The sequence below is a fragment of the Argiope bruennichi genome, chromosome 4, assembly GCF_947563725.1.
Source record: "Argiope bruennichi chromosome 4, qqArgBrue1.1, whole genome shotgun sequence".
Classification (NCBI taxonomy): Eukaryota; Metazoa; Arthropoda; class Arachnida; order Araneae; family Araneidae; genus Argiope; species Argiope bruennichi.
In genome coordinates, this window is record NC_079154.1 from 25,966,046 (window position 1) to 25,993,304 (window position 27,259).

Consider the following 27,259-nt stretch of genomic DNA (forward strand, 5'->3'; position numbering starts at 1 on the left):
GCAGTTAATAATATCAGAATGTGTGCTTTAGACATGTTTTTCTCAATCGATTGAAACAAGGATTTCGCACTAAAGTACACTTGCAGTTACAAAATCCCATATCATATTTGATATAATTAAGTCACTGCGTCTTTGAGTTATCGCGTTTACATGTCTCTGAAAATACAGACAGATGGATGGCCAATCCTTTCTTCGATTTGGTTCAAACTTTGACAGGTGTCTACACTATAGATGTTTTATCTATGTACCGAATTTTATTTATTTAGCTTGTAGCGATTTTACGATGCGCCAGGATAGAACCTGGGACCTTATGGTTCGCAGTTCAGTAACATGACCACGATACAAAAGCAATTGCTCGTGCAGTGTAGATGTTAACTGGATTATAAGCTTTCACTACAGACTCTCCCTCTCACTACAGACTCCAGTGAGTCGGAGGTGAGACGAACGTGGTGATGTAATAGCTGTTGATTCTATTGCGCCTGTACCCATTTGAGTAGCGCCAAGAGTTATGGCGAGCGTGTGTGGGTGAGTGGTTGCTGATGCTGTTGCTGCGTCATGTGAGTCTGACGACTTTGGGTTGCTGCCGCCTTTTTTGCGTTGCTGCGTCAAGTGAATCTGACGACTTTGGGTTGCTGCGTCAAGTGAGTCTGACGACTTTGGTTTGCTGTGGGTAGATGGCAGATGGCCGAGATCACCAATGTGGCTTATTGGTATGAGTAAGAATAGAACCTGGGAACTTGTGATTCGCAGTCCAGTAACATGACCACGATACAAAAGCAATTTCTCGTGCAGCGTAGCTGTTAACTGGCTTATAAGCTATTCACTACAAGCTCTACTATAGTTACTGTATTAACGTATATTCGAAACCCAGACAGACAGACTTCCTCGGGATGGACTTTTTCAAAATTTGATAGAAATCAAGAAATTTGGTGGAAGTACTATGTACGAGATTTCATCTGTCTAGCTCAAAGCGTTTTTGAATGACCTTTGTTACAGATAGACGGACATTTACCAAAAATGTGTTTTTCGAATGAATGGAGGTTTTAAAACGTAGAAATTCATTATAATCTCGAGGTCGAATTTTTTAACGATTACATTTATTTCTCCATACATCGCATATACTATAAAAATACGCGATTCATTTTAAAGCATAAAAGTATTTGACTACCTTTTTAAAGATTTTAAAGGCAAATCGATTTGAAACATGTAGTATTTCATAATACCACTAAAAATATTAATGTTAGAATTTTTTCATTTTTATTGCGAACTGCATGTGTTCTATAATGGAAATTTTTTTGTTTATCACAGAATTTGTATTATAAACCTGTTGACATAGGTGAACGCGTAAAATGGGAATGATGAGGATAAATTGTCTCTATATAGTAAACGAGAGTTTACACTGCATACGGGATTCTAAAGAAGACGAAAGCGACTAATTCATATTGAACTAAAAAAAAAAAAATGTAGTTTCTTTCAGAAATTCTTTCCCATAAATGTTGATTTTATGTACTCAAAAGTATTAAGACCTTTTATTTGTTTTCCTTTGCCGTTTACTCAATCAAAAATGGGGGGAAATGCAGTGCTTTCTCACAAACTTCTATCTTATTTTTGTTTACTTAAAAAATGTTCTGCTCTGTAAATTTTCAGGTACTGTTAAACAAAGCAATAAAAAAAACTTTCAATTCAAAAACAAAGCTTCGCCAAATTTTTGTCGCTTCGTTTATGGCATTTAATTATGTTTTTGTAGAGTTCAAAATGCTACATCGCTTCAAAAACTTATTTTGAAAAAAAATGTACTATATTGTCACGTAGGTTCTTTAGTGTGGAACTCAATGACACACACAAGAAGTAGAGATAAACCGATGTATTAACTGAACTCTGAACACAGTGATTGACAGATCTTCTGCTTTTATACTAGCAGAGAAAGGTCCTGAATACTTTTCTGGAGACAGTAAGAAAAGTCCAGAACACTTGTCTGGTAAACTAAAGAAATGTCCAGTATCTTCTGGAACATGAAATAAAGGAAAACATAAAATCAAGGAACTAAACATTTACACAGACAGTGAATCACATTGTCTCTAGCGGGATTCGAACTTACTGCCTCTTGATTATGAGACCAGTACCATGACCATTCGGCCATGGAGATTCGACTGTCTTTCTTCAATGCGGCAATATAATTGGTCGATGGCACAGGAAATTCTATATATTTTCTTACACATAGTTAAACAGTTCACAGCATAAATATATCACATTAAAAAATATTGGATATTTTTGTTATTTTTCGTTTTTAAATGTCATTAATCTGTATTCTGTTTAATAAACCTCAATATCAAAAATCAGTATTCTGTGTACTAAAGCTTAATATCAAAAATGGAAGTCGCTTAATTTTATAGCCCTTAGACTTATAGAATTATCAACTTATTCATTGTTGATGGGGTCCCTAATAACTTTTAAATATTGGCAACTTGAGTTTTTATTGCTTATCGATTATGTAATACAAATACGGTAAATACGTCAAGATCGTCAAAATATGACAAGCTCAATAGATAGTACATATAAATAATTTTAAATATAGGATAAGTTTTGCTATAAAAGATAAAAATATATGAAAGAAAGATGATATTATTAAGAAAAGAATTCTACATTACTTCTTGAAACCAATGTCGATGAGCTTCATTTTCATATTTGATAAGAACTGCGTGTAAAATTTTGTACTTGTGCAATACTTTCTTGCCCAAATCCGAATCCAAAACGCCACATCGATCTCTTAAAATCTTCAGAGGCTCTTCAATCCGTTTTCTTAGCTGCCTGCACCAGTTTATCTTCCCTAGAAATGAATAATGATATTTATCTTACGATAAATTTTCATAATTTTCTTTATAAAGGGTGTCCCAAAATTAATGTAAGATTTGAATTTCCCACCATTCGTGCAGTAACGTGTTAGCAACGCTATTAAAAAACCATTTGATAGCTGATAGTTTAGGCTTAGTAACAATGGAGCGTTACACGATAGAACAACGTGTTAAAGCAAGATTTGAAATAATTAAAAAACACCATTTTTTATTGAATTGTAAGGTACACAGAATAAGGTTATGTATGGAATAACACATAGAGCAAATGGCCTCAACGGCTTTGCTGCACATACGAACCCTTTTGTCGAAATTTTCCATGATCACCTTTCATAAATGTGGCTGAATTTCATTGATGCAGCGTTGGAATTTCCTCCTTCAATGCACGCGTGCTTGTGGACTTGTTGGCACAGACTTTGATTTCAAATAACTCCGTAAAAAGAAATTCAATGGAGTTAAATCACACGATCAAGGGGGCCAGTTCTCAAATTTTCGAACAGTGTCCGCCAGGTTTCATTATTTTTGAAATATTGCTCAACAATGAAAACACGTTGTTCTATCGTGTAATGCCCCATTTTTGCTAACCCTAAACTATCAGCTGTCAAATATTTTTAATAGGGTTGCCAACACTTTACTGCCCGAATGGTGGCAAATTCAAATCTTGCTTTCATTTTGGGACACCCTTTACTTACTATAGTTTTGAAGCTCTTTTAACAGTAATCAATCGGAGCATTTTAGAAACCATTTTAAATTCTTTTTAAAGATTCAAAATTTCTTACCTGCAACCGGCGAATAGTTTCGGGGTAGAGGTGGATCTGGTTTGTACTTTCGGAAAAGCAACCTTATGTCCTCCAGCTCCCGTTTATATTCTCTAAGGACTTGGAAATATTTTTCATTCATGTTGGCGCCAGGCAAATTCAACAGCGCCAACTTTTCGAGAAATTTTAACGATAGAATGGTCGATTTTATAGAGCTGAATTCTTCATCGAAAGCATTAGTTATGCTTTTCTAGAAAGAAGAAACAATAAAATTGGTACCCTTATTTTAATTTTTCTAGCTAATTATCGTTTCAAGTCTAACTCTTTGCGATTGTATTAAGTTTATACATAGATATCATATTGGTCAGATTTATCGATTTCTACTATTCTCTTTTATTTCATTAACTTTGGAAACTTCTAACTCGTCGCTTCATTAGATTTATGTTATTATCAAAATCACTAGTTTACATATTTCCGAAACAGTTTTCTATAGCCATATCAAAGTAGTTTTTCCATATCAGAGTCAATATTCAAAGAGTCAAAATCAAATTCGTCTTGCCTTTTTTAACAATTTCTCATTATAATTCTTTCGGTAACTTTCTTTTTGTCATTGTAGAAACTTACACATAAACATTTAAAAAAGCGAAAATGTATAATAACGTTTATGGATTTGTAAAATAACTTGCAATAATTTGTAAAATATTAGTTTGAATTCTACATATTTCTGAAACTTGAGGATTTAATATAACCAATTGGCTACTCCTCCCTACCTAATAAAGGCATTCGGATTAAATCTGATTGACCGGACCGTCGCCACAGCAATTTAGGTTGAGTCCTAAAGGCCATCACCCGCTACAGTACAGCTCTTCGCATGGGAAGCAAGTCCCGTCATCGGCGGGTGGAAGTCGACCCCCATTATTTCTATATCCATCTGAGTTGCGAGAACCAACCACCATGAAAGAGTTTCTCATCCTCATATCTGAGGTGCCAACATGGTTCTTTGCTTAGATTAGAACATATACTTCGAATGGAAAAAAATGTTTTAGTGGCTGAAAATAGACATACAACTGGTCCAGTAAAACAAATGATGACTAAGGAATACGACTGGAATGTGTGAAACAACTTTCGTATTGAATGTCGGCATTTGACCGGTACAGTAAAAAAGCATTGTTAGCGGGAAGTAGACACATGACTAGTATTTAAAAAGCGGAAGTAGATATGTGACTGGTACGGTAAAAAGGCGTTTTTGCTAAAATTATATGACTGGTACGGTAAAAAAAGCGTTGGTAGCAAGAAGTAGACACATGACTGGTATTTAAAAAAGTGTTTTTGGCTGGAAGTAGACATATGACTGGTACAGTAAAAAGGCGTTTTTTGCTAAAATTATTTGACTGGTACGGTAAAAAGGCGTTTTTGCTAAAATTATATGACTGGTACGGTAAAAAAAGTGTTGTTAGCAAGAAGTAGACACATGACTGGTATTTAAAAAAGTGTTTTTGGCTGGAAGTAGACATATGACTGGTACAGTAAGAAGGCGTTTTTTGCTAAAATTATATGACTGGTACAGTAAAAAAAGCGTTGTTAAAAAGAAATAGACACATGACTGGTATTTAAAAAAGCGTTTTTGGCTGAAAATAGACATATGACTGGTACGGTAAAAGAGCGCTTTTGGCTGAAAGTAGACATCTGGTACGGTAAAAGGGCGTTTTTGCTAAAATTATATGACTGGCACGGTAAAAAAGCATTGTTGGCTGGAAGTAGACATATGATTGGTATGATAAAAAAGGTGTTGGTACTGGAAGTACACATATAACTGGTACGGTAAAAAAAGCGTTGGTGTTGGAAATAGACATATGATCGGTATGGGGGAAAAGCGTTGTTAGATGGAAGTAGACATATGACTGGTATGATAAAAAAGCGTTGGTGACTAAGATTAGATATACAACTGGAGCAGAGGAAAAAAATCATTGATTAATAAAAGTAGCCATACGACTAGAATGTGTTAAAAAATTGTTGGTGGCTGAGAGTAGACATACGACCGCAAAGATTTAAATACAATTCTAAGAAGAACAATTTATATATTTACGTACTTGAATTTCTTCAAAGACTTTCATGACTTCGGCAAAATCTTCATCAAAATGGAGATCTTTGTGATCGAGAAAATCATAGTCCTTGCTCTTCATTCTATTTATGGAATCTTCAAGGGAATACGGAAGCTCATCCAAAACTAATGAAGTAAAACGTAATAATTAATGGAACGAAACTTTATTCAAAGAAACGACGATAGTAAATGATTTGATACAATTCAAAATATTTTAATGTGGATTATTTATTACAATTAAGATGCCACATTATTCACTGACATGGACTAATCAACAGTGAAAAACAATTCTAATGTTTATTAGATAGATAGCATAAATAATCAACAATTCTGATGTCTCCAAGAAACTTTCTAGCTGATTTTCTAATAAAGATGTTATTTCTCCAAATTCCACATAAAACTGTGGATCTTAGACAAGGCCATCAACGCCATGAGTGCTTAGATTTTAATTTTCACAACCTCCCATATAAGAGATTCGTGTTTCGTAATACTATAATTAGGGAAATACTATAATATTACGAATATGTAGTTAGATTGAGAGAGACCAATATTTGATGCGGAAATACGATTTTAGTAACAATTAACTTCGTTTAACTGCGACTTTAGTACCATTATATTCTTCAAAGAAAAACTTTCTTACTTTAGAAAGTATCGTATTTTCTCAGAGGGATCACTTATACTTTCGATAATAAGCACACTTTTTGCCAAACGTCAATTTGATCGAACAACTATTTTTATTTAACTATATGCGTAAAAATTATTAAACATAAGAATCTATGACTCAAGAAATATTTTCATTCAAAGTAGTATCTGTTTTAGGATTTTCATAATTCAAAAATACATAATATAAAGCTTCTTCTTAACTTGGATATTTTAGTTTCAGATATTAAGATATTTTTAACTTAATATCCTTCTAATGATTATTTTAGGTTAGTTTTTTTATTTTAGTAATGTTGTGAAATGTATATATTTTCGTTCCTTAGAAAAGGATTCATTGCTAGCACGGCATCCATTTTTATGCAAACCTCTATCTGAGCAAACATTCAATACTTATAAATTGTCCTTTCTAAAGAAATATAATGAAATTGATAAAATTTCATTAACACTTTACCTAGAATAATTTTTTAACTTCTTAATATTATCCAGAATTAATCCTAATTTGTCTCCCAATCATTTTTTCATTAATTCTATATCAATATATAATTAATGGAATTTATATTTTAAATAAATTTATTTATTTGGAAAATAGACTAATAACATCTTTTTAATAGATTTGCTTGCGGCTTCATTCAGCCCAGGCGGCTATAGGCAGCTACCTGTTTTGTCTAATAGAAAATCCGTCACTGACTAAAAGAACACACAATAAGATATTAACATAATTACAGAAATTACAAATGTATTAATCCAGAATTATTTCATGCATTCTTTCCTTTAATAAAAAATTTTCTCGAAAAAAAAAAGAAATTTCTTTAATTAATAAAATTCAGTTCTTAATTTTAACCTATCTATATACATGCATACACCTGTATAAGCATCACTTGGCATATATAGGCTATCCATTCAACAAAATAACTGATTTCTAATCCTTTAGAGATAGACATATGTTTCTGGATGAAAAATTAATGAAAATAAATTAAAGATTTTTTAAAAATCTGCATCAATTATTGCTCTGTTGAAAAAATAATGAATTCTAATTTTTTTATTCAATTCCTCGGTCCTATTAGTCACATTTAAGAAAATATTGTTGACATTTAAACAACTAAATTTAAAGCAAGCCTTATTTCGTCATCTGCTATTTAAACTGATAAAGTTATGAAGTTTTTAATATCAGTCACTATTTAGTCAATTTTAGATCATAATAAAAACCGCCGCAAGGAAAAATTTATCAACCAATGGACAGTACTCCTCCGAGGTGGTCGTTGGCTGATTTAAAATAAAGAAATTTCATAGACAGCATTTCACATTATCAGAGCTGCTATATTCCTCTATAGCTCTAACAACATAGAAAAAATAATGGGTATCACGAATCAATTGTTGCTTCAGATATGAGTCTGAAACAACTAGAACTATCCACCATAAATTTACAGAAATCTTTTGCAAATGACTTGAAATTGAACTCGATGAAACTCAGCGGCCGATTAATCGATTTTTATTCCAAATCAATTCAAAGATCAAAAACTTCAAAAATAAAAAAAACTATCTTCCGATTACCTTCTTGTTGGTAGCTGATGATGCCATTGTGGATTTGGACACATTCGAAAAGCCTCAGCAATTTTTTCAACCTGTTGCAGAAAGCATCGAATTTCCCAAACACGAAAACTTCACAGAAGTTGAACTCCCTCGTCTGGGGCACCTCTGTTTCATCCTTGACTCTCTGGAAGCAAGATTGGTACTCTTCGTTCAGCTGAATGCACGAAGATATCTTTTTCTTGACGATTTCCTCTGACTGCTCCCAGACGGTCTTCGTACCGTCACAGGATAGGTATCTCTTGCAGGAGTTGATCATTTGATTGGTTATCTTATGGGAATTTACATTCAAGTTACATTAGAATCTTTTTTATCTGATTTTATTATATGCATTTCATAGAATACTTAGATCACATATAAGTTTTTCAAGTTTAAGAATAACGATGAAAAAATATATGATGGTAAATTTCAGCAAGCGATAAATATGTAAGAAGATTCAAAGTAACATCGACAAAGTGAAACGACATATTGAATGTACACACACAAGGTAAAATTGGAATTTAATATTTGAACACTATTTTAATGCGCTAGATGACATTGTTATGAAACAAATCAAACCTTCTTTTATCGAGCCGTGAATAATTTAAGCCTTATTCCCATAGCCCGTAATTTGATTTGCCGAGATTGTATTTAGGCATCTGTGTATGTCAGAACCCTATAAGTGGCGCTGTAACCATAGCACATACGTTATAATCTGTCCATTCGCTGGTCCATTCATCGCTCCTCCGAGTATTTTTCAACGTTTTGCTAAATAGGCCGCACCTCTTTAGGATATCAGACTCAACAGCTGTTTGCGTTTTACAACGGAAAGTACGGCGCATTTATGTTATATCTACCTTTACCCTGTGTAAAGGAACATAGCTTTACGAATGTCACGCAACGTTTCAAGTACTACGAAATGCGGCTTGGCAGGAGCGGTCATGGATGTCGCAGGATGCATCTGAGAAACTTTTGGAAATTTTTAAAAAAACGCCTGTTGTAACAGAATTGCAATCTAGATATTTGAGTTTCTGGGTAAAATTTCGAGTCTCTCATTTGATATAATTATTTTATATGCCAAATTTTTGCGTAACTAACTTTTCGTTTCCTTAGTTCGCGAGTCTCATGAATTCATTGTGCATTGTCTCAACATTAGAAGTGAATTTAATTTAAATGGAAATATTAAAGGTTACATGTAAAAGAATATATTATTTGAGTATTCGTTAAGAGTGTAATTTCATTGCTTAAAAAATTAAGATGAGGATTTTTAAAGGGCACAAAAAATTGCTATGTTAGAAAATTTAATTCAAAGAAAAAAATTTGCAAGAAGAAATGTTCATGTTACGAAACAAAAATTTTTGTGGTGTAGTTAAAAAAATAGTTTGAGAAATAAAATGTGTTAATTGTAAGTCTGAGGAAATTAATTTCTAGAAATATAATAAATATACTTAAATTATAATATATATATATATGTGTGTGTGTGTGTGTGAGCGCGCTCGTGCTTAAATCACAGTAGTGTAATTCTGATGCAAAAAAATAAGGGGGGGGGGGGCTCAGTGACCTGGTGATAAGGTCTTGGCTTCGGAACCGGTTTCAGATTCGAGACCCGATTCCACCAAAAAAACCGTCGTGTAAGCGGGTTTGGTGCACGTTAAACGTCCGGGTCATACGTCCTCCCGCTGGTGTGGCTAAGTATGGAGAGGGGTTTGCCAGTTCAGATGCCGTCCTCGTCATCTAACTGCGGTTCAAAATTACGAGGTCCTTCCCAAAATAGCCCTAGCGTTGCTTTAAAATGGGGCGTTAATATAACTAAACTAAACTAAACTGATGCAAAAACCTCGTACTAAAATACACATTTTGGATTTTTTCACATTCACAGCGTAATACAGTTTATTCCAATCCAATTATTATTCCGTTTTATTAAAATTCGACATTTACATGCTCATGAAATAACAGACCGATTGATAGACAATGAATCAGCAGAAGTCTTTAATTCAAAATTAGGAAGAGATTTGTACTGTCTATTTTCAGATCGAACTATCTGTTTGGATTTCCTCCAAATAGGGAAGAGACGGCAGATAAAGTTAAATATGATTTCTTCTAAATAAATAATGAATAAAAATTACATAATTTCAAATTTAAAAGAAAATCGTTCGATCCAAAAATAAAATGATCCTCATTAGAATTCGGTTTATTGAGTTTAATTTGGAAAGATTAGATTTCAATTCATTTGCCAATCGACTTAGTAATTCCGAATTCCGATTCAAATGACGAAATCCACTTCGAAAAAAAATCGCACTAACAATAAATAATGTAATAGAAAAACGTGTCTAGCAAAAAGAATCCAGAAAATTTTTCTTCTTATTCACTGAGAATCACCAAAGGAGATAAGCAGGGTGAAATTTTTTCATTTATTCTTTAATAAATGTCCTTGTATATTATCAACAGCATGCCATTGTTGAAAAATAGCTACGAAAAGAACATTACTCGCGCGCGATCTTTGGCTATATTTTTCGACGATTAATCGCTGGAATGCGATTAATACAGAAGTATCAGAAAATCTAGCATGTATTTTGGACGACTCTTCCAAATCGATTGAAACTAAGATTTCACAAAAACTGCAAATATAATCGCAAAATCACGTAAGTACATCATTACGTGCACTTCATGTACTCAAATCATTTTGTTTTTGAGTTTAGATTACTTATAATAAGTCCCGTTTCATAGCAACACTAGGGCTATATGGGACGTACCTCGTAATTTTGAACTGCAATCAGATGACGAGGACGACACCTGAGCTGGCACCCCCTCTCCACATCACACCAACGGTAGGACGTTTAGCCCGGACGGTTTTAACGTGTATCAGACACGCTTATACGATAATTCTTCGGTGAAATCGGGTCACGAACCTGAAACCTTCCGGTTCCGAGGCTGAGACCTTACCACCAGGCCATTTTGTTTTTGAGTCAACGCTTTTGCATGCTTGTGAAAGTACAAACCGACAGATGATCAACTCTGCCAAATTTAATTCAAAATTTGATAAGAACCTACTTTTTAGATGCTAAGATTGAACATCGAATTTTAATAATGTGTACTTTATAGTTTTCCTATTTATTTGTACTCGTACATTTAAACAAGAAGAACAATCTTCTCATGGCTGGATTTCTTTCAAAAGTTTACAGAAATTTACTAATTTGGTGTAGAGACCCTTTACCAAATTTTATTCATCTAGTTTGAATTATTATGTTCACAGAGGGACAGACATAATTTCAAAAAAAGTGTTTATTGAACTCAGGGAGATCTGAATTCTAAATATCGATTCGTTAAAATATCAAGTTTTTTTCGATTAAAATATCGATTTTGGGGGGGGGGGCGATTACAATACTTTCTCTTTATATGCATACTTCGTATAGTAAAATGCATGAAAATAAGATTTAGAACATTTTGTCATCTTAACAATACTTCGATATTTCTATCCAAGTTTAATTTGTCAAACAGGAAAAAAAAGGACTCTTCGTATTTATGATTATGATTCAACTCACCTTTGTAAGAACCGCCGTCATCCTTTCTGTTGAGTTATAATAATGAGACACGGTGTTAATTGTGAAAAGGGTTCGAATCAGCCCTGGCAGATTTTTAGCAATAACTTCCTAAAAAATGATTACACAGAATAAATTAATCAGGACAGTAAACACATGACTGATCATCGTTTAAACAGTAATTTTGTTAAGAACAATTGAATAGTGCACTATCATTTCTTAATAAAATTAAATTATCTGATCTTATCATTAAATTAATTATCAGTCAAAATAATCCAATTAATTTAAGTAACCTATCTTTTATCACTTAAATATTATTATCATAAAATAATAATATTTAAGAAGTTTTTTCAGTCACAATAAATAATAGACATTGTTAAGTTAATTAAAAAGGAGAAGCTTACAGGATTGCAGCTATAGAGAGGCTGACAGTATCTTTCCAAGCATTCGAGAAAAGCTGTGCATTCTTTCGCTTCTCTCCATGCACTTCTAACTCGATTCTCAAGAACCATCCACGTCTAAATGTTAGAATAAATACAAGATTACCAATTAAATATCAATCATTAAAATACTACTAACTTTGCTCATTTATATAATATTGCTTATTTTATCTTTCTTTTTATTGCATGTGCATTTCGTTATCGCTTCATAGCTATCTTAGCCCTGCCTAAGCGTCCGGGGTAACCTGAATGAAAATCAATGCAACAGTATAGAAGCGATAACTAAAATGGAGTCTAAATGACTATGGGTGGCGACGGTATTACAACTTCCGTGAGAGGTAAGCCCCGTCATTGGAGTGGAAGAACTTAACCTTACAAGGAACATTGCTTAAACTACAAGAAAGTGAGAAACAGTCACTGAACCATAAGCTTTTAATGCTACAATTTAGAGTGCACCCTTGTGAGAAATGTCTTGTTCATAATTACACACGGAATTATCACCATCATGCTAATTACCGTCATGGATTAATGAATGACCAAACGATAGAAGCGGGAAATAGAATTGAGTCTTAATGGGCATCACCTGCCACAATATAACTTATGTAATGGGTAAGTTCCACCATGGGTGTTAAGGTAATGCGACCCCTCAACCTGAACGTACCCGATATAGAAACCAAAATCAATCACCATATGAGAGACTTTTCATTCCCGTCTCCGGACTCCCCTCCGTAAGAGAAAATGCATTTCATAAGGGAAAGTTGTATTTTTGTAATTTAAAAAGTATCGTGAAATGTATGACAGTATAGTGAGAAATTTGTATCGACAATTTATGCCTGCATATTATGGTTTCAAAATTTTTAACTAATATTATTATTTAAGAAATCATTTCTTAAAAAGCATACATTTAAAAAAATAGCTCATGTATTCTTTTATTTAAAATATTCGAGAGAAATATATTTATGTGATATCATATCTGTTTGAAACTATTATTGTCATCGTATTAGCAATCAGGCCTGTCATTCTGATATGCAGATTTCGCCCACGAGATATTCCACAGAATGACAGCATAGCCAACATTCGAAATATAAAAAAAATCTATAAAAGCTACAATGCTTCATAAAATCCTTCCAAAAATTAAGCAATCCTATTTTTAAAGTTATCAGCCAACAATCACTCATTTACATACAATTTCTTGGTTTATAATTAAATACTTTTTGAATAATTTAATAAATATTTTTTAAATAATAATAATAAAAAAAGAGACAAAAAAGAAAATATGAAGCTAAAAAATAGCACAGTACAATGCATAAAAAATTGTAAAAGCCATATAAGCAATAACAGCAAAAATATAGGGGCGATTATTTACAATAAATAGTGAAGATGAAATACATAATTTACAAGAAATAGTGAAAGAAAGTACCATACAGTATCGATGAAATCTTCATTATTTACGTCATGAATTAATTTCGTAAAAAATATTGATCTAGATTGGTGCCAAGAACACATATCAAATTATAACTAGTTCAAAACGCTTTTGAATTTTTGTGTTTAGAGGTAGACAAATTTTTGATTTTTTTCTTTTTAATTCAGAGAAGTAAAAAGCGAGGAAACTCTTCAAAATATCGAGGCCGAATTATTTGATATATTTTATCTTTGTATACTTCATATTCGAAAAAATGTTCATAAAACTTTAAAACATAAAAATATAGAGTCCAAATTTTTCACGATTACAAAATTGTTATTAAGTAAATCGTATACGATAAAATAAGAAACGAAGTAAAGATAATAATAAATTAAATGTAAATTAAATCACACTTACTGCTTGTAGTTCTGGATTTGATTCTAAAGGTTTTTGCAGAATCAGTTTATTTTGTTCTTGGCTGAACTGGTAAACAAGGAAACCGAAGGAGTCTCGCCGGCACTTCCAATATTCCAATTCGGTTCTAGGCCCGTGCAGATCGGACTCCTTGCGCAGATAGGAACTCTCTGTAAGCAGCTGGAAACAAACAACTCTGCATTATTTTCTCTTAACACCAGAACACCAAAAATCGTTAAAGACATAGATTTTCTCAAAGATCGACATAGACACAAATTCTACCAGAAAGCGACATAGACGTAGATTCTATCAGAGATCCACATAGATTTAGTCTACCAGAAACCGACATAAACACAGATTCTACCAGAGATCGACCTCAGAAAGTGACATAGACATATATTCTACCAGAGATCGATATGGACCAGGTTCTACCAGAAATCGACATAGACTTAGGTTCTACCAGAAATCGACATAGACTTAGGTTCTACCAGAAATCGACATAGACTTAGGTTCTACCAGAGATCGACATAGATTTACAGTCTACCAGAAATCGACATAGACTTAGGTTCTACCAGAAATCGACATAGACTTAGGTTCTACCAGAAATCGACATAGACTTAGGTTCTACCAGAAATCGACATAGACTTAGGTTCTACCAGAGATCGACATAGATTTACAGTCTACCAGAAATCGACATAGATTTAGGTTCTACCAGAAATCGACATAGACTTAGGTTCTACCAGAAATCGACATAGACTTAGGTTCTACCAGAGATCGACATAGATTTACAGTCTACCAGAAATCGACATAGACTTAGGTTCTACCAGAAATCGACATAGACTTAGGTTCTACCAGAAATCGACATAGACTTAGGTTCTACCAGAGATCGACATAGATTTACAGTCGGTTCTACCAGAAATCGACATAGACTTAGGTTCTACCAGAAATCGACATAGACTTAGGTTCTACCAGAAATCGACATAGACTTAGGTTCTACCAGAGATCGACATAGATTTACAGTCTACCAGAAATCGACATAGATTTAGGTTCTACCAGAGATCGACATAGACATAGATTCTACCAGATTTCGACATAGACGTAGATTTCACTATTTTAGGACATTTTCATAAGAATATTGATATACAAATTGAAAAGATTCCCTTCAACTGTTCATTTAAAATTTATAAATGTTGATTTTTATATATATTCATTCTATCTACTGTTATTATGCGAGACAATCATTATTATTTGTAGGTCGAATAACTATTTATAAGTACTGGGTTATTATAAACGAATATCCCAATTTTGCAGGGCTATTAAAAGAAAACAAAACGAATTACAACCTTCTTTATTAACTGAAATTACAAATAACAGTTAACATTTAAATCCATCACAGTTATAAGTGTTCATTGTTATGTCTCTCCAAAAATACGAACGATATCAAGGTGATACAATAGCATCTCATACTTTTCAGCTTTGAAAGCCTGCAAATGTGCATGTCTTCTCAACGTCTGATGGTAACGAAGACTTTTGTTATTTGATGCATCCAATTTAAAGAAATCAAATATTGCCATTCACACATATCTGCAACTTTTCAAAGATTCAAACCAAGCAGGTATAAAAAATTGTGAGACGAGTTATCGCTTCGATATCCTTTGCATTTCTGGAAGGGCTCACATTGAGCACTTATAACTGCTATAATTTAAATTTTCAGTTGTTATTTCGAGATATTCATTTCAAAATACCAACTGAATCCTCTTGCATAATGGAGTCAATTTTATTATGAAACAAAGATATTAATGGGAGGGAGGGTATTTCATGCTTTGAGCTATTGCTAATAACCAATATTCAAATTTACACAAACTATAAATGTGTATTTTAGATTTTCTTAAAAGAGATTAAAGGCTTGATCAGAGATCCTGGCTAACAATATTTAAAATTTTTCTGTAAAAAAATCTCTGATTTTGAGAGTTAATGCTAAGTGTGTTAATCCTGAACAATAAAAAAAAAATCCATTCAAACACATACAAAAAATACTTTTTAAATGGAAAAAATAAATATTTTAATGGATCAGCATCTAACTTGTTCTATCTGGTCTTTCCAAACATTGATGAGGTTTTCAGCCTCTTTAGTCGTTTCTTGTGACGGCATTTCATCCTCGGCTGCAGTTGCTTCTGCCAGAGCTACTGAAGACTGGCGAAGTGTCAATCCTCTCGTTATCCCCAAATGAGACACTGTGAAAGAAATGTAATCGGTAATATGCAATCAAGCTATCGCTATTAACTCAATGTAACATAATGAAGTAATAAATAAGCTTTCGTCAATAGTACTGTGTTGTCACATGACATTTACTAGCAAGGAATTGCAGGTGATGTGTAAAAACTTCAAAACAATATTATTGATTAAAGAACATTTTCAATAATGTCAAACACGTGATAACAATACAAACCAAAATAATAATCACGATTTTAATTAAATTGAAAAATGACTAAGAAGTTGTATTTGAAATTTCTGATTTGAGTTTAACAAAACATTGGAACTTGTACAGAAGCAACAGAAATCATTATGATTACTTCTACTTTGCACATTATTACCACATTTCTGAAAAAGTAAGATACTGCCTTATATTAATGTTTGACTCTAAAAGATGCATTAGAGCGTATTTTAAAGAGACGCTTTATTTTTTTTATGCACAGATTGTTTTTGTTTTTTTGTTGTTGTGTGACTATATTAAGTCAAAATTTGGCGCAGTAGCTTCGGAGGGTAAAGACCCCTAAGCACTCGAGGGCAGAAGTCTGACGTCTAACTCAAATGAAGATAGCACACACACACACACACACTCGCTTCCACAACCCCTTTTTACATGGGGTCGCATTCACGCACCTCACAGAGAGAACACAAGGAAGAGAACAACCATACCCCAACCAAGACTCGAACCCGGAACGCCTAGATCACGTTGAAGACGCGCTACCCCTAGGCTAGGACGCCGCCACTGAAACATCGAGAATTTTCCCGATCCGTCCATTAGGAACCGAGATACAACTCGAAATTTCCTGATTGGTTGAGAGGCTTCTAGCTCTGCCTCCTGAGACCTATAAAAGGAGGCAGTCTGCAGCTGTAGAGGAGTGGTAGTCGGAATCGACGGTAAACAACGGGTCTTACGGAAATTAGCAGAGCAGCGACGGAGTCAAGCTAGTGCTGATCTGAGCTGTGCGCTACTGTCTGCAGTAGAGTCTTGTTGTGTGCTGCTGTGTGCCCGTCTCGGCTGAAGATAATTGTCTTCTCTATGCTGTATATAGCTGTCGTCTTTGTGCTGTCCTGTGTGTCGTAGTGTCAATAAACGTGTTGTGTGTTCGTCTACTGAAAGGACCGATCATTGGGTTGTGCTATCTTCATACCATACACAACCACTAAATACACACAAGTTAACGAACCCGACGGATTGATAGTGATAGAGGGAAATCCGTAACAATATTTTGAAAGAAGGAAGAACAGGAAATAGGCATTAGATATATTCCCTAACTATAATATTATTTTTTAATACAAACATTCACACATTGTACACATTCATATTCATCAGAAATAAACCATGCAGTAAATAAATATTACCTTTAAAAGCATCCGCAGTTGCATCCAGTGTGTACAGTAAATTCTCGTAAGCAGCAGGCAACACGTAAGAAAAATCAGTCGTATCACACCACACTTTCCTCAATCTTGGAAGAAAGGCGAATTTTAAAGTTTGATACAGCGATCCGAAGACAAAATGGGGAGATGCGTTTAACAAACAGAAGAAAACATTCTGAAAGAATTTAGTTTATTATTTTTTAAAATAAGTATTGAAAGAGTGAGGTTACTTTTTAATTAAAAGTACGGTTACTTCAGAATATGTGTCTCAGAAATGCTCATCAATTTGTTTATAGGCATTCTTCCCATGGGATTAGTAAAGATTCAAAATAAGTGCCTCAGATATGATCTTTAAATTAGTTTTATGCTTTCTTCCCTTGATATGTATGATTTGATTCAGATTACATGTTTCAGAGGTGTTCTTTCAATTAATTTTATAAGAATTCTTCTCATGGCAATACGCATTGTATATAATTCAGAATACATATCCTAGAGACAGTTTTTTAGTTAGTTTTATGAGCATTGTTTTCATGGAAAAGCATACAGAATAAAATATTGCTAAACAGTAATCCATTTAAAAATCAACATTAAACAAGGAAAATAAAAAAAAATGAATGAAAATATATTTTAATATTTAAAAAAATACTGAAGAATAATTTTACGAAAAAGAAATAAGCAATTGTGGGTGAATCATATGTTATTTCTAACCTGTTGCACGCATTCCATTTTTTTTTTAATTGGAATGAAATGTTTTCTTACAATTCGACTTAAGATTTCCTATAAAGAGTATGGCACCTAAAAAGAAATATTTGTGAAGAAGAACTTTATGATACATGTAGAAACAGGATGAAGAAAAAGGACGCAGTAAAAATGTATAATGTTTTAAAAAGTACAGAATCAATAACTTTGAAGAATCGCTGTAATTTCTACATTTTTTAGTTAAATATGTTTGCTACTTTAATTCTATTAATTTTCCACGTCTTTAAAATATTGTCTGAACACATATGTTTATAACAAAAAAAAAATGACGAAAACATTATATTATATATCTATACGTATTGAATAGTACAATTCAAATTTCTTTAATTCGATATTTTTTCCAAGACTCTTCATGTTTTATGTATACACAGGTGCGAGTGCATGTTACTCCCTTGTATGGGTTGAAAAAAATAAAAAAATATTATTAGATGTATTGGCGATACTCAGAATGTATTCCTTTCATAAAACATAAAATTATAAAAATAAATTCTAATTCTAAATGGAATTCTAATTAAAAAACTTTAATTAAACTCTAATTACATACTAATTACTTAATTTCTAATTAATTCTAAATACTTAGATTCGAATTATTTAAATTCAAATTAATTCTACATTAAATTCTAATTCTAAAATTAAATTTTGATTAAATCCTAGTTTAATTCTATTAAATATTGCATTCCTTTTATCGTTCTGTAAATCTTTCTCTTTGAAGTATTATTTTTATTTACTTGAAGTATTAATACAACGATATCTTTTTAATGCCCGAAATGTTTTTAATTAAGATCAAAATATCAACGAAAAATTTTTAATTTATGATGATGATTTTTTTTTTGTTGCAATAATTAGTTTTTTCTGAAGCTTCTGTGAAAAATCAGTGAAATATGAGTTAATTTTTCAAAGACTAAAATGAATTCCGTTTCATTTGCTGGTAAGGACTTCTTGACTCGTAAGTTTTCTTGCCATCGTATGAACGATTGACATTTGCCTGCTTTTAGGCATTGTTAAGCATTTGAGGATAAGAAATAATGGTGGAGTAGTTAAAAATCGATATCAATTTTTTTTAAAAAAAATAATAGCAATTGAACGAGTTATTGTGCAAAAATGTAATTAATACCATTGTCAAGAAAAAATTTTGAATTTTAAAAGGGTATGGACGCGTTCTCTGCCATGATTCATGCTTGTTATTCGAACATTTGTCTAATCATAGGCTTACTTCTTTTGCTATCTCTTATTTAAAATATAAAAATGAATATCTAATGAGATAATTAATGTGAATCACGGGTGCTTCATATGGGAACAAAGTATTAGAAGAGGAAATATAAGCTGGACATAAAATTTTACATAGAACTAGAAACATTCCCATGTGTTAAAATATTTCTTGTAATATTATTCGCTCTGAAGCTACTGCAGAAAAGGATAATTATATTGAATATTTAATTAAATTTAATTAAATATTTGTTGAATACGCAATTAACTTTTTAAAGTTAATTAAATACTCAATAAATATCAATTAATTGAATATTTAAATAACTTTTGCACTTTCAAAATTTAACATATTCTTCCTTTTATCCTAAAGAACAAATGTACAAAGTTGAAATCGGCCAATTTTTTAAGAGGAGATGCCGAGCATGCATATATAGCCACAATAATTTACTTATATTAAGATGAAAAGTACTCACCATATTGATAACATTTTGCGGCAAAGGTTCATTCGATATCTCCTTTATGAACAAGGAGCATAACCCTCGTAATACGAATGACTCTTCGACATGTAAAACGACAGCATTAGGATTCGATCGAGAACCTATTAAAAATTATTTTAAAACTTATTTAATTTACAAATTCTTATTTAACTTGCCTTCCAAATACAAAACCACTATGTCATCGACATTTAGTTTTATTACTTTTAACATATGTGCATTTCACAAGACTTTGAATATCAGTATCATATATATAAGTTTGCTTTTGTTGTTTTAAATATGCTTTTTTGTTTCAAATATAAGAGTAATTAGAAAATGCATGAATGCGCATTTTGAAAGTTGTTGTGTTTAATGGCGCTTGCCATGGACAAACTCGCTGACAAAGTCAGCAATTTTAAGCCAAGGGAGCGTCTCTTTTCTTAGTAGCGCCAACTAGGGCTAAGAGTACGTCTTAGCTAATCACGCATCACATTCGCTTACACAAGCAATTTTTACAAGGGGGCACATTCACACATCTCAAGGATAGAACACATGAAGAGCAACCATGCCAGAGCCGGGACTCGAACCCGGGGCACGCAGGTCACAGGGAAGAAGCGCTACCCCTATGCCAGGACGCCCCCATTTTGTAAGTGAAATTATACAATAAATTTCCTGATCAAAATAATTCGCACATTTTAAATTCCTTTAGAATGAAATATCATCCATACTGCAATATCATCATTACTGAGCGCTTTTAAAAATCAGGAATAGTTATTATTTTCTCATTGATTAAAATAATATCTTGAATATTGATTACAATAATACATTTGGATCTCCAATTCTGACATCATCATTGATGGGCAAATAAAAAAAAATCGCATATTGTTCATTTTTGGATTTCGAGACCCTTCGCGCTATTACCCATGCATCAGAAATCGCTGATTTCATCAAAAAGGGTTCATTGAAAAGAGGAGGACAATATGGTGAGCTCAGATTATTTGCGGAATTAGGAGGCATGATAAACCTAAATTTTCTGCGTACCTTTCCTTATCGAAGTACAATGTCGGAAAGGGCTAGTCTCAAGATTCTGAAACGATTACTACAATAGAACGCTGTCTATATGTCTTTCCTGGGACTGGCATAAAAGCGATGAATAGATGAAAAGGCAAATGCAAAATAGTCTCGATTTAACGTCATTTAAGGGATCAAAAAGAAATTAAAGTTAAACATAGGAAACTAAATCGCAATATGACAAAATAACTAACTGGGTGGTCTCCCCAAAACTTTCTCGTATATCCTCAAATAAATTTGTGAAGACAGAGAACGCCGGCTTTGGAGAGAATTTAGCACTTTTACTGAATCTATCGTGTCATCCTTAAGGAGGTATTCCGAGATTAATGCCTGACATAGCATTAATAGAAATCGAAAAACGAATTAATGATTTAGACGTTTTTCTCAACCGGTTGAGACAAAGATTTAACATAAAGCTGCACTTGTAGCCACAAATTCCCATACTAAATTTGATATATTTAAGTCCTTGCATTTTTGAGTTATTGCGTTTATATGCTTTTGAAAGTAAAGACAGACAGACGGTCAACTCCTTATTGGATTTGGCTTAAAATTTGATACATGTCTACACCATGGATGTTAAATCTGTGTACCGAATTTTATCTATCTAGCTCTTTTCGTTTTGAAATTATCGTGTCAAATACTTGACAGCTGGACTTTCCTTAAATATATTTTGCTCAAAATTTGATTTTAAAAAAATCTGCAAATTTGGTGCAAAGGCCGTAAACCGAATTTCATCCTTTTAGACTCTAAGCGGTTTTGAGTTATCTTTGTCACAGACAGACAGACGGACATTTTCCAAAAATGTAAAGCCGTCAAAATCTCGAGCAGGGCCACACATACAAAAAAGCAAATAAATAAATAAATAAAATAACTTTGAAATAGAGACGAATTTTTTAAATCCTCTCAAGAAGATTGTAAAACAATCCTATCTTGTTAGCATGGAAAATGTCTCTATTAGAATATTGTTATACCAAAAATGATAATGCTTTTTCCCATCCAATGTTAAACAGTCTGGGAATCGACTGCAGCAGACTCCCCGCAAAGGGAGTCTGCTTGTAGGGTTGCATTGTATCTATGATACGTGGTCACATACGTATAGGGCATTAGATGACAGGCGCTGTACTTTTGTCATTTGCTCCTGACACATATAATTGAATTCGATTTATGTAGAAAATAATTTTTTCGTTGTTGAATTATATAATGTATCAAGGAATTTTTATGATGGATCTTGCTAGGATTTTGTATACAGTGACGCCATCACTAGAATTGAGCATTCATAACAGACTCTTATGTATTATCAAAAGTATAATATATTTTTTTAAAGCTGGTTTAAATCATATGGCCATTTATTAGAAAAGAAAAATTTATTTATCTAAAATTAATAAAATGTAACAAAAAGCAGTAATTAAATTCAGTCCTTTTAAACATACAAATTGGTGAAGCAAATTTATAATGGGTTTTGTGTAAGTAGATCAATTTTTTTTCTGTAGTGAAACTTTTTGGAGGAGACGGGGGTGGGGGTGGGATTGGATTGAAGATAGGTTTATTGAAAGACCAGTTCCATGTAGTACTATGGAAACTCTTCATAAAGTCATTGATTTCGTCTCAAAAATCACTGAAAATGAAGGAAGTAGTTTTAAACATCAACCAAGAAAGTATTCTAAAGATCCTAAATGAATATTTGGGCAAAACAAAAGTCTTAACTATATTTATATCACATATTTTAACCAAAAAAATAAAATCTCTGCATAAAATGCATTGCATAGAAACCTGATTTAGCACCGTGTGACTATTCTTTATTCCCTAAACTTAGAACGAATTTTAAGAAATGTTATATGATGATATTTTGTTAGTACAAAAAGGTCCTACGCAAGTTTTTTGGGCTATTAAAAAAGTGAATTGAAACATTCGTTTCAATAATTATTAGATCTCTGTCATAAATGCATTGAAGCCTAAAAAACTTATTTTGAATAAAAATATCAAACAAATTATAATTTCTTTTCTCTTTTACATCTCACAGAAATCAATCTTCATTTATATGTATGCATTAAAATAGTAAAACGCTTCTAGCTCCAACACTTGCACACATGTTGTAACCAAGATCGGGAAGATTCTTTCTTGAAAATGTAAATTTTAATATTGAAGTATTGGAAAAGAATAATAACGCAACAACGATACTTACTTGCACCAGTGATTGAATCGGCACTTAAAAAGAGAAGTCTTCTCAATTTGGTGTCTGTGAAAAATCCATTTGCGAGATCCACCTATAAAGAATGTTTTTATTATACAAATCGTTTTATAAATATCATCTGATTTCCAAAATAAGCATTGATTGAAATAGCTTAGAATTAATAAAAAAATCAGAATCAATAGAAAAAAGTAATTTTTTACACTATCAAAACTCTGATCTTAAGAGAAAAAAAATACTATTTGAAAACCGATATTCAAAGTCAGTTTAATTTTAGTAATCGTATAAAAGTTATATATGATCTATAAGGAATATTTTTATTGTTTATTTTATTTTATAATAAAGTGTGATTTAAAAAAAACACTACTGGAAAAATTAATAAAACAGAATTAATAAAAAAAATTAGAATCAATAAAAAAAATATTTTTGCATTAGTTAATAATCAATCGTATATAGATTAAATAATGAGTGGAAATTTCTATGTTATAGTTTAAAAGTTTTAAAACTCTTTTATTTATTTTAGAAAATGATATTTTTATTATATATTTTTTTGTTTTGTTTTCTTTTTTAAGCAAAATTACTGCTACAAAAATTCTATAAGAAATGTACATCGATCATAAAAAAATTTAAATAATTAGAAAATCTGTTTTTGAAACAGAATTTAACAGTCTTCTTAAAATTGAATTCCAACAAAATGCAAAAGGAAACAAGCATAGAGTATTCTCCCATTTTCGTTACCATTTATTTTCTTAAATCTCATTTAATCATAAAATGTCATTTAAAAATTAAAAACTTTTTTAGTATGAGTAGAAACGCTTTTTTAAATATAAGTGAGATCTTAGATTATGGTAGTCTAGAAATTCCCATCAAATTAAATATGTTTTCCTCTTGATAAATAAAAATTCTATATTCTGCATTTTTGATAATTGTTTTATATTTTTTGGCATCATCCATCTGGAGTGGATTCTGAAAATAAACGCAATAAAGCAAAAGTTGTCAGAATGATGGGACGAAAGAATAATAATAATTTATGCAATAATACTCCATAACTCTAAGCAGAAGATCATGGGGAAGAATTGCTACCCCTATTTTCAATTTCTTATTTACAAAAAAAATTTTTAATTTTCTTATTTACAGGAGTAGTACATTGCGTTTCTAGGCAAAATAAAATTCATATGCCCCTTATCAATATTTACTTAAATATTAACATACATTGCTAAAATAAATTTAATAAAAAATATTTATACAAAAAGTATGCAAAAATATTTAAATTGATAGTAAAAAATATTTTTAATAATATACAATTATTGTTATTTTAAACATAAATACGTTAACCCTTTGATTATGAACAGGACATAGATGTCTCACCTGCAGTTAAAACTCATAGTCAAAGGGTTAATAAAATATTTACATTTAACTTAAATACATATTTATTATCCAATCATCCTTTAGTGCTAAAATTAGACATGACCTTCATAATGCTAGCAGACAAAAACACTAAAAACCAGTTAAATACGAATGTCACTTTTTATATCATTTAATTTTTTTTCTTCCAAAAAGTGTTACAAAATTATCACCTTCTTTTGCTGCGCATTCTCTTCCGACAAGTCGTCCTTGGAAAGACCACTGGCCAATGAGATGAGGGACAGCATATAGTCATAGCGACTGTCCACTGGAGCCACTTCGGCGTCATAATTTTTATTTTTCTTCTGGAATGACAAGAAAGAAAATCAAATAAGATACTTTAAAGATGCGTTAAATAACATTTCATTGGCAAGGACAATTGGAACAAAAATGATTGAAATGTGTACTTTTTAATCGATTAGTTATTGATGATAGCATTTTGTATTTGGTAAAATTAAAATGTTCCATCATGAATAAAGGATTTAAAATAAATACAGGTACACTGTTAATTTTACAAAGATGATTTAATTTTACCGTCCCACTTGTTTGGACGAAGTTTTAAAACAAACAGTTTTGAATAAAAAAGTTTATTAAAAATATAAATAAAATGAAATTTTGATTGTATCCGGTTTATAATCATAACAGAAATGTAGTTAAAATAATATTGGGCGAATTATATATGTGATATAAGAATAGGGATAGGCTTCTTTTTAAAGAAAGAGATGATGTTTAGAATAATCAATGAATATTATTTTGATATTGAATAATATTTGAATATTATTTTATATATGTTTTGAATATTATTTTGATATTGAATAATATTTGAATATTATTTTATATATGTTTTGAATATTATTTTGATATTGAATAATATTTGAATATTATTTTATATATGTTTTGAATATTATTTTGATATTGAATAATATTTGAATATTATTTTATATATGTTTTAAATATTATTTTGATATTGAATAATATTTGAATATTATTTTATATATGTTTTGAATATTATTTTGATATTGAATAATATTTGAATATTATTTTATATATGTTTTGAATATTATTTTGATATTGAATAATATTTGAATATTATTTTATATATGTTTTGAATATTATTTTGATATTGAATAATATTTGAATATTATTTTATATATGTTTTGAATATTATTTTGATATTGAATAATATTTGAATATTATTTTATATATGTTTTGAATATTATTTTGATATTGAATAATATTTGAATATTATTTTATATATGTTTTAAATATTATTTTGATATTGAATAATATTTGAATATTATTTTATATATGTTTTGAATATTATTTTGATATTGAATAATATTTGAATATTATTTTATATATGTTTTGAATATTATTTTGATATTGAATAATATTTGAATATTATTTTATATATGTTTTGAATATTATTTTGATATTGAATAATATTTGAATATTATTTTATATATGTTTTGAATATTATTTTGATATTGAATAATATTTGAATATTATTTTATATATGTTTTGAATATTATTTTGATATTGAATAATATTTGAATATTATTTTATATATGTTTTGAATATTATTTTGATATTGAATAATATTTGAATATTATTTTATATATGTTTTGAATATTATTTTGATATTGAATAATATTTGAATATTATTTTATATATGTTTTGAATATTATTTTGATATTGAATAATATTTGAATATTATTTTATATATGTTTTGAATATTATTTTGATATTGAATAATATTTGAATATTATTTTATATATGTTTTGAATATTATTTTGATATTGAATAATATTTGAATATTATTTTATATATGTTTTGAATATTATTTTGATATTGAATAATATTTGAATATTATTTTATATATGTTTTGAATATTATTTTGATATTGAATAATATTTGAATATTATTTTATATATGTTTTGAATATTATTTTGATATTGAATAATATTTGAATATTATTTTATATATGTTTTGAATATTATTTTGATATTGAATAATATTTGAATATTATTTTATATATGTTTTGAATATTATTTTGATATTGAATAATATTTGAATATTATTTTATATATGTTTTGAATATTATTTTGATATTGAATAATATTTGAATATTATTTTATATATGTTTTGAATATTATTTTGATATTGAATAATATTTGAATATTATTTTATATATGTTTTGAATATTATTTTGATATTGAATAATATTTGAATATTATTTTATATATGTTTTGAATATTATTTTGATATTGAATAATATTTGAATATTATTTTATATATGTTTTAAATATTATTTTGATATTGAATAATATTTGAATATTATTTTATATATGTTTTGAATATTATTTTGATATTGAATAATATTTGAATATTATTTTATATATGTTTTGAATATTATTTTGATATTGAATAATATTTGAATATTATTTTATATATGTTTTGAATATTATTTTGATATTGAATAATATTTGAATATTATTTTATATATGTTTTGAATTTTATTTTGATATTGAATAATATTTGAATATTATTTTATATATGTTTTGAATATTATTTTGATATTGAATAATATTTGAATATTATTTTATATATGTTTTGAATATTATTTTGATATTGAATAATATTTGAATATTATTTTATACATGTTTTGAATATTATTTTATACATGTTTTGAATATTATTTTGTTCTCACATGTCAATAACATGTTTTGAATAGAAGATCGATAATGTCTACAAAAATGCGTGGACAATAATTAAAAATCTATAAAATTTTTAAGCTAGCGATTA